An 8,306-nucleotide genomic window follows, 5' to 3' on the forward strand; every position below is an offset into this window, starting at 1 on the left:
GAGTGGTAATTCCCGCCAATGCATTACAAGATATGGTCAGATTTATTTGTTCTTCATCTAGGCTTTGTTCCTGGAGTATATCCTCTTCTTTTGACCTTTCTTGCTCCTTTTCTTCTTCCTCTTCACAATTTATGTAGAATAATTTCTTCTCAGCACACTTATGACCTTTAGTGTATTTGCTATCACAACTGTAACAAAGCCCTTTTGCTCTTTTTTCTTCCAATTGTTGTGGTGTCAACCTTATAGGTTGTGGAAGACTAGGGGCAAAAACACTTCCGTCTTTATAGTTGTGAGTGGTATGCTTCCTGGTTGCCATAATTTTGCTTTCCATTTTTCTTGCTAACCTGAATGCCTTCTCTAATGAATCAGGTTCCCAAAGGCGAACATCATGTTGGATATTATCCTTTAAAGACCCTATGAACACATCAATCCTATGCTCCTCTGGAATATCTTTTACCCTTATGTTCAATTTTTGGAACTCCTCAATGTGCTCCATTATTGAACCCTTTTGTTTGAGACTTATCAATTGGCTAAAAAAAGTGTTGCTTTTTGTATCCTCATAATGTGGTATCAATTCTTCCGTAAAAATTGCCCAAGTGATAAATGGTTTACGAGAGAAAAGCCATTGATACCATACAAACTGATTTGGTTCCAAATATAAAGTTGCCATACGTACCTTTTGTGTGTTTTGCACATTATTGAGATCGAAGAATTGCTCCATCTGTAATATCCATGTGGCAGGATCCTTGCCATCAAACTTCCTCATGTCGATTTTTGGAATATGGTGAGTCTTCGATCCAACATTAGCATCTATGGAATCATGATTAACATTTCTTTTGTTCTCATCATGAGTTTCCTTTAGTACCCTTTCACCCTTAGGGACCATTTCCTGTAGCAACTTATTCATATTTATCTTCAATTCGTCCATGTCTGTCTTCAAATCATCCATCTTAGCTTCCACGTCAATCATCTTAGCTTATACGCCTTTCTTTAAACAGTCCATCTTAGCTTCTACACCTTTCTTTAAACCATCCATCTTAGCTTCTACATCTTTCTTTAAACCATCCATCTTAGATTCTGTTCCTTTTTGTGCAAGGGACAGTTGTTGCACTTGGTCTTGTAATTTTGATATATCATGTTGCATTTCTTCCTCTTCTTCATGAGTCATGCTAGAGCTTTCAGGTTCCTTACTAGGTGTTTGCATTTTCTTTCCTCGAGGCATCAGTTACCGATAATAATGCTCTACTATGCCCTTTGAATTCCTTCAAAATAAATTTTCAAACCAAGCTTAAGCAAAAATTTAAGAAAATCTACACACCTTTTTTCACTTTGTAGGAGCTCGATATTGCCTTTGATGTATCTCTGTACTTTCCAATCATCTAGTTCTGAATTTGTGAGTTGTAGTAGCCCTCTGTGTTCTCTTTCCAATGCCACAAGTCTAACCCAAATTGGATTCTCCAAGGAAGAGTTATGTGAAATCTCCCACAATGACTTTCTTATAGACTAGTTCAGTAGAGCGAAATTGTACGACGTGCCACGAGTCACTGTTTCGACCTTTGGATCTGAAACATGCATACAAGAAACTAAAGTCCATCCTCTTTCTATACCTTCTTACGAAATTTCAATCCGATCCCAAAGATAAAGTTATGACGATTTTCCCCAGGTCACCTGTTTTGAATGTAATTTAGGAGTCTGCTAAAAGACCAACTTCCTCAGATCATATCTCCGCAAATATCGCGTGAAAAGCTCTGAAATTCGAACTCCAAGGTTCGGCGCGATTTCTTCTCAAATGGGTTTTTTTTGTGACTTCTGGAATGTCACAGGAAAAAGTTATAGCGAAAATTCCACGATGACCTGTTTGGAGTAGCGAAACCCTAGAATCCAAAGCTCTGATACCAAATGTTATGAAACCAGCTCAAGAAAAGATAGAAAAGATAGATCAACGCCTTAGAATTCAGCCTCTTCGAGGGGGCAACCTCCTTTACATTACATAAATGAACAATTCTTGGATGATTCAAATGACAAAACCTCCTTTCTATATATAGGAGTCTAAGGAGTCACACTATAATCCAGCCGACCTAACAATAATAATATAAAGCCACAAAAATAACAACATAAGGATTCTATGGGGCACAGTAATAAAAATATGGGGGCAATAGGGGCACAACAATATTAATAAGGGGTATAGCTACAATAGTAATGGGGTAATCACTAGTATTATAGGGACCCAACAGTGTGACCTAATATAAATGCATGTATTTTCATTAAAAAAACTCTTTTTGTATTTTTTGATCTATATTAGTTCCACCATCCTCACGAGTCCACTTTGAAGCCACCAATATAGGATGTGTTTCTATATAATTGCATGTTAAACATTTTAGATTTAGCTGTGGCATTGATGAATTTGAGGTCCCCACCACACCAACATTTTTTGGTAAAGTTCCACTGCAAGAGGCATCCACTAATTCACGTTCCTCGACCCGTGACCATAAATATGATTTTTCCTGAACATTTTGCCTATATTTGGACATATAGTCCTTATCATGATCAAGTATGGATTTTCTTTCTTCACCTGATAGGATAATAATGATGAAAACAATGAAAGATGGCATTTCAGCTAATGCAACCTTGCAAGTACACACACATATCTTTTACTCTTTCATATTCACAAACTTAACCTATCAAATTCTCTTGTCTTTATATTCATCGACTTTCAAACTTAATAAATAAAATCAGCCTAAGACAATGACTAAGAGTAAGACCTGAGAACTGTAATTATCATGGACACTAAGAGATAAAGCACCTCCATGGAGATAAGAACTGTAATTATCATGGACCCTTTGTTTAGGGAACCTCCATGGAGATAAAGCACTAAATGCAAGATTAACCCTTTGTTTATGTGATAATTATGGAATGTATATCCATTCTCTCAAAGATTAGTCTTAGATATTCAAAAATAATTTCCCATTTATTCTAAATAACCCTTAACACTATTTATAGAGTAATTTATCACCATCACAATCACAATAGTGATTTTTTAAGGCAAAAGCTACATCAAAACTCTTTGAATATGCAAGTAGATAGCCTCCACAAATGAAGGTGAAAGCATATTTTAAGCATGTTTAAAGTGGATTAAAATATAATAATGAAAGACACAACAAAAATCTTAATACAACAATAGCTCAAATAATTATTTTAAAAAATATATATATTAAAAATTACTATAAAATTATAAATTGACATTAACATTAAAAAATAATTAATTAATTTATATAAAATCCCAATTTAATAAAGAATAATTACTTAATTTATAATTAATTTATTGATTTAGGTAGAATTTAATTCATATCAATAAAAAGGTGCATTATTGTTTTGTTCTATGTGGCATCATTATTTTATTTTATGTGGCCATTTATTTTTCCAAGTAAAAAAATTATTCAGATTAAATAATAAAATGTGTAATATTCCAAATTCTTTGAAAAACCATTTGATTGAAATACAAATATATGGTAGTCGATGACATGATCGGACGGTAGATTCAAATCCTCTTGGTAGTTTGGCGCCATTGCACGTATCCCTCTCACCGAGCCCAAAATTAGTTGTGGATGACTAGAGGAGGCTGTGCTCAATCGCGAGGAAAATCAGATCCACATTCAGCAAGCCAGCCTCAAGTTGAAGAAGGTCGACTGATGGGACACCCAATAAATGTGTTCAAATCCTGCAATGTAGAAATAAAGATATGAAATAAACCCCTCGATCAATCCAGCATGGCATGGATACGGGTCACAACAACGGGGCTCACCCCCCACATTCAACTGTCGCCATCTCGATACATAGTACCTTTTTGGTGTGCAGGACAAAGATGGTCAACAGAAGAGAGGAAGGGATCCAGGTATCGAAAACAACGCCTTTCCTACCAGAGTTTGGGAATAAGTTCATTGAGCTAATGGATCAATATTCATATGCATTTCGAGTGGTTTGATTGAATGTTTGATGACAAGTACTTGGTAAACAATTTCATGGTTGATGAAATTTTGTATTTTTTCCCTTTAATTTATACAATTGATTAAGGTTTTGGTTGGTCTTGTGTTATCTTCTGCAGGGGTATCAATGTTGTGAGAAACAAGATCAAAATGTTTGCACAGAAGAAGGTAACACTCCCTCCAGGGCGGCACAAGATAATAATTTTGGATGAGGTTGATAGGTAAGTAAAGACCATTTATTCTTTCTTTTACACACACAAAGCGTGGTATACACCAAGACTATGTCACATTACATGGACATTTATATTTGGTACATGTTCGGCAATTTAGGTTTAGGTCATTGACACATGCTTCAGTTTTCACTGTCGGTGGGCTTTATTGGCTAAGATAGTGTGGTGAAGTAAAATTATAAGTGCGGACACGAACGAATTCCTCTAGCCCGATAATGGGTCTAGCCACAATAGATACATTCTATGGAATATTTCCTTAGGTTAGAATCAATCAAGAGGGCCTACCTCTTGGTCACTTATCCTGCTTGATGATGTCCTCGCTTGCTTGCTCCAGCAATATCTCGCTTCCTTCTTCAAACTCTTGAAACAAGTAAACAACAATAGCACACAAACATAATAATAGACAAATTGCAATTCAACCTACTTAATGAGTCAAGAAGCATTAAGACACAAATATGTAATATTACAAAACATGTAGGACGTCAATCGATAGTTGCATATATTAATATCAAAGAGAGATTACAACTATTCGTCTTGACGTCACAATCTTCCTCTGACAAGACCGGGTTCACACACACTTCTGCTAGCAATCCATGATGGCTTCAAGCAACAATAGTTTAAAGGATTTTCCCTTTAGGCTTCACTCCAAACCAAACACACTTCTCCTTCAAATAACTAGATGGCTACAACTAGTGATAGCTTGCTTGTCTAATCAAAATAGTATACTCACACTCAACCAACACTCTAACTAGCTTGTGCTTGGGAAGAAGGGAGGTTTATATAGGAAATATGGATGGGAGATGGATCCTCTTCTCATGGGAGAAGGACTTGTCCCTTGAGGTAGTTCCATCATTATGGGAAAAAGGAGCCCAAACTGTCATCCTCGACTCCACCTGGCCAAACCATTTACCATACTTCCATTACAGAGCTTCTAGAGCTGGAAGCTTCGGCTCTAATTTAAAAAACTTTCCATAACAGGACCGGTGTGACTAGAACACAACTCAGTCACACCGGTCGGCGTGGGGAATAGAGCTAATCTTTGCACATTGGCACAGGGGAGACAAAGGTCATTAGCACCGACCTTGTAAACTGGGAAAAACAAAAGTTTTAAGGGAAATGGTGCAAAAGGGAATGATCTACTCATGAAGAGGGATATAATGGGAGTTTCTCCATGAAGGAAAAGCATGTGGGGTTCACTATAGAGGTCCTCCAATATCAAGGAACGGGGAGTACAGGGACAACGACAAAATCCTATGTAACAGATGCCCCCTAAAGCATGAAGGCCGGGTTGGAGTTAGGGATGAAATGATTTATAAATCAGTGTGGGGAACTGGTTTGCCATCGGAAAACCTGCAAGCAAGTACAGATACATATACATAAACTGAGATCTCTGTCAAATGATACATGAATCGTGGCATGGATGCAGTCATCCAGAGAATGATCATGTAAATGGATCCAGGTATGGGTGTAGCCATCCGTCAAAGAGGATCATAATGAAACCAAGGTATGGTCGTAGCCATCCAATAATGAGAAGGATCACATATGATAACTCATGGTCTGGTCGCAGCTAGCCATCTGAAAGAGACATGCATATCATCATAAACCATGTCACACCACTTCGCAACCTGGACTTGTGTGATCTGAGTCCAGGGTCTTGTGCTCCAACACGACCCGATCAAAGTATAGATTCTAGCATGTGAATAGATGTGTTGACGTCGAACATGCTAGAAAGTCACTTGATTACCAGTCAATGATGTAAACTGTTAACAAGTGTGAGAGAAACCACCAATAATGAAAATGGCCCTCAAGGTACTATCAGCACAATTCATGAAATGTGAATACAGGAACTGAAGTCGAACACCCGTGAAATCACTCGATCGAAAGCCAATGATGTGAACTTGTTGTCGAGTGTGAAGAACTTGCCATTAAGGCATGCAAGCTCTAAGGTACTGGAAGGGAGTCTCTTGGTCAACTTCTTGGATAATGAGTTGAAGTTGACGGAAAGTGACTATGTCGAAGGAGGGCCATAATGAATCCCACATCATTGACGCGAGACGAGAGGATGCAAAATGATTTTGGATGATACAGAGAATCAGAGGTAAGTGTAATTGCAGAAGGACAACTCTTGAACATATTAGTGACACAACTGGAAGTTTGGTAGCTTTTGGATCCATGGGATCAGTGGTCATAATGACATGGCAGAGATCAAATGGAAGGCAAAAATGAATGGCCCAAACCCAGGAAGGTCAATGATACAAAGGAGGATGTCCCAACCCGACACGAAGCAAAGAGTGTCATGTTCAAGAGTGAGCTGCCAACACGACTGATAGATTTCCAAATTCCCCCCCCCCACCATTTCTGGCGAGTACCCCAATTATTTTTTAATCGCAAGCTTGAAGGTGATAACATATGCTTGCACTGTAAGTTCATCCTTTGGACGAATCTGACTTAGTAAGTTTTATGAGCCCTAGGGAGGAGAAGCTTGTGTTCATCATGGCAATGAATCCAATGTCGTTGAATAGTTTAATGAGTCCAATAAAGATGTAACTCAATATCTTTTTCATGTTTAGAGAGTTTGAAAAAGACACGTAAAAGAAAACTCCACATGGTCCCTTTTTGTACATTTATGTCTCTTAAGCCCGAAAAGGTAGAAAACAATACTTGAGAGAACCACTTGACCATTTCAGTCAAGGAGTACCTTTTTCGTAAACATTGCATCCCAGCCTGAAAAAGGGGTAAACTTATACTGGGCACACAACGTTTCACATCCATTAACGAGTTCAAAACGACAAGGGCTTGACCATCTTTTCGCTTTTAAAGGGTCAGAAAAGAGCTGAAAGTGGACCCCCCATTTTTATTCTCTTTAACTAGTCAAAAAGGGAAAAAATACTTGACAATATTTTCATATGACTTTAATGAGTCGAGAAAAGAGCTAAAATATGGCTCATCGTCATCGTCGAACATCCATCACCTGTTGCTGCACAAGTAAGGCAAAGTGTATTATCGAGTCCTTGAGCTAGGTCAAAAATATTTACAAAAGCTGATATTCTCATGAAAAAATGAATAAAAAGGGGAAAAGTGAATATATTTTTACCATTTACCATTTTACCTTTGCAGTGAAGACTTTTTACCCACTTTTGCCCTAATTGTTCCAGAGCAGATTGCAGGAGATCCAGGAGGTCAATCGACGAGCCGTCAGTTCCAGGTAACAGCTAAAGCCTTGAGCTCCATTTTCATGCCATTCATTTATGTTTTTAGCCATTTTTTTTACTTTTAGGGAGGTTTTTGAGAAAAATTTTCACCTCCGGTCGAGGCGACTTCTGGGCATGGGATCGTGTTGGCTGAGGGAGATTTGCATAACCGTCCATGCTGACCGGTGTGAATGTTTCTAAAATAGGTGCGCCAGCATCGTGAATAGGGAAAAACCATTTGTTCTAAAAAACTGACTGTTAAAACTTGAATTTTATGTGCCAAAATTGATAATTTACTCAAATTAATGGCTTTTGCAAGAGAGAAATTGCTGAAAATGGTGGATTGGAAGGAAAGAGAACATGAAGATGTTGACACCTTGGCATTGAATGATCCAAATTTCCTGGAGGCTTTGAGGGCTTGCGGGCTCTTCAAAATTTTCCTTACGCCAGGGATGCGAGCCCAGCCTGAGTTGCTTTGATACTTGATAAGCCTTTGGGACATCAATTGCGAGATTTTTGTCATTGGGTCTAGGAGTTAGAGTTGACAACTTTAGATATCTACTTCATCACTGGACTGTCTCGCAGAGGTGAGCCAGTGAACTTATATGGGTCACGTCCGATCGGGGCAATCATATCTTCCCTGCTTGCCGAGCACTGCCATGAGGCCCTGAAATCCAAGAGTGGGAAGATAGAGATTTCCAGTGTGTGGGATTTGACATTGAGGGTGCTTCTATTTACTATCAACAAAGTGGCGGGGTCCCAGGTGGAACATGAGACTAACAAGTTGAAGTTCCTTTATGCTATTGACTGCACAACTCCTATGATATTCAACTGGGTAGAGGCCATGAAGATGAACATCAAGCACGAGTTGTCTAAGGCCAAGGCGGGGAATCTGAAGCAAT

This window comes from Pinus tabuliformis, chromosome X (assembly GCF_031772625.1).
Source record: "Pinus tabuliformis cultivar Carrire ecotype Pingquan chromosome X, CPIR1, whole genome shotgun sequence".
In the NCBI taxonomy this organism is placed as follows: Eukaryota; Viridiplantae; Streptophyta; class Pinopsida; order Pinales; family Pinaceae; genus Pinus; species Pinus tabuliformis.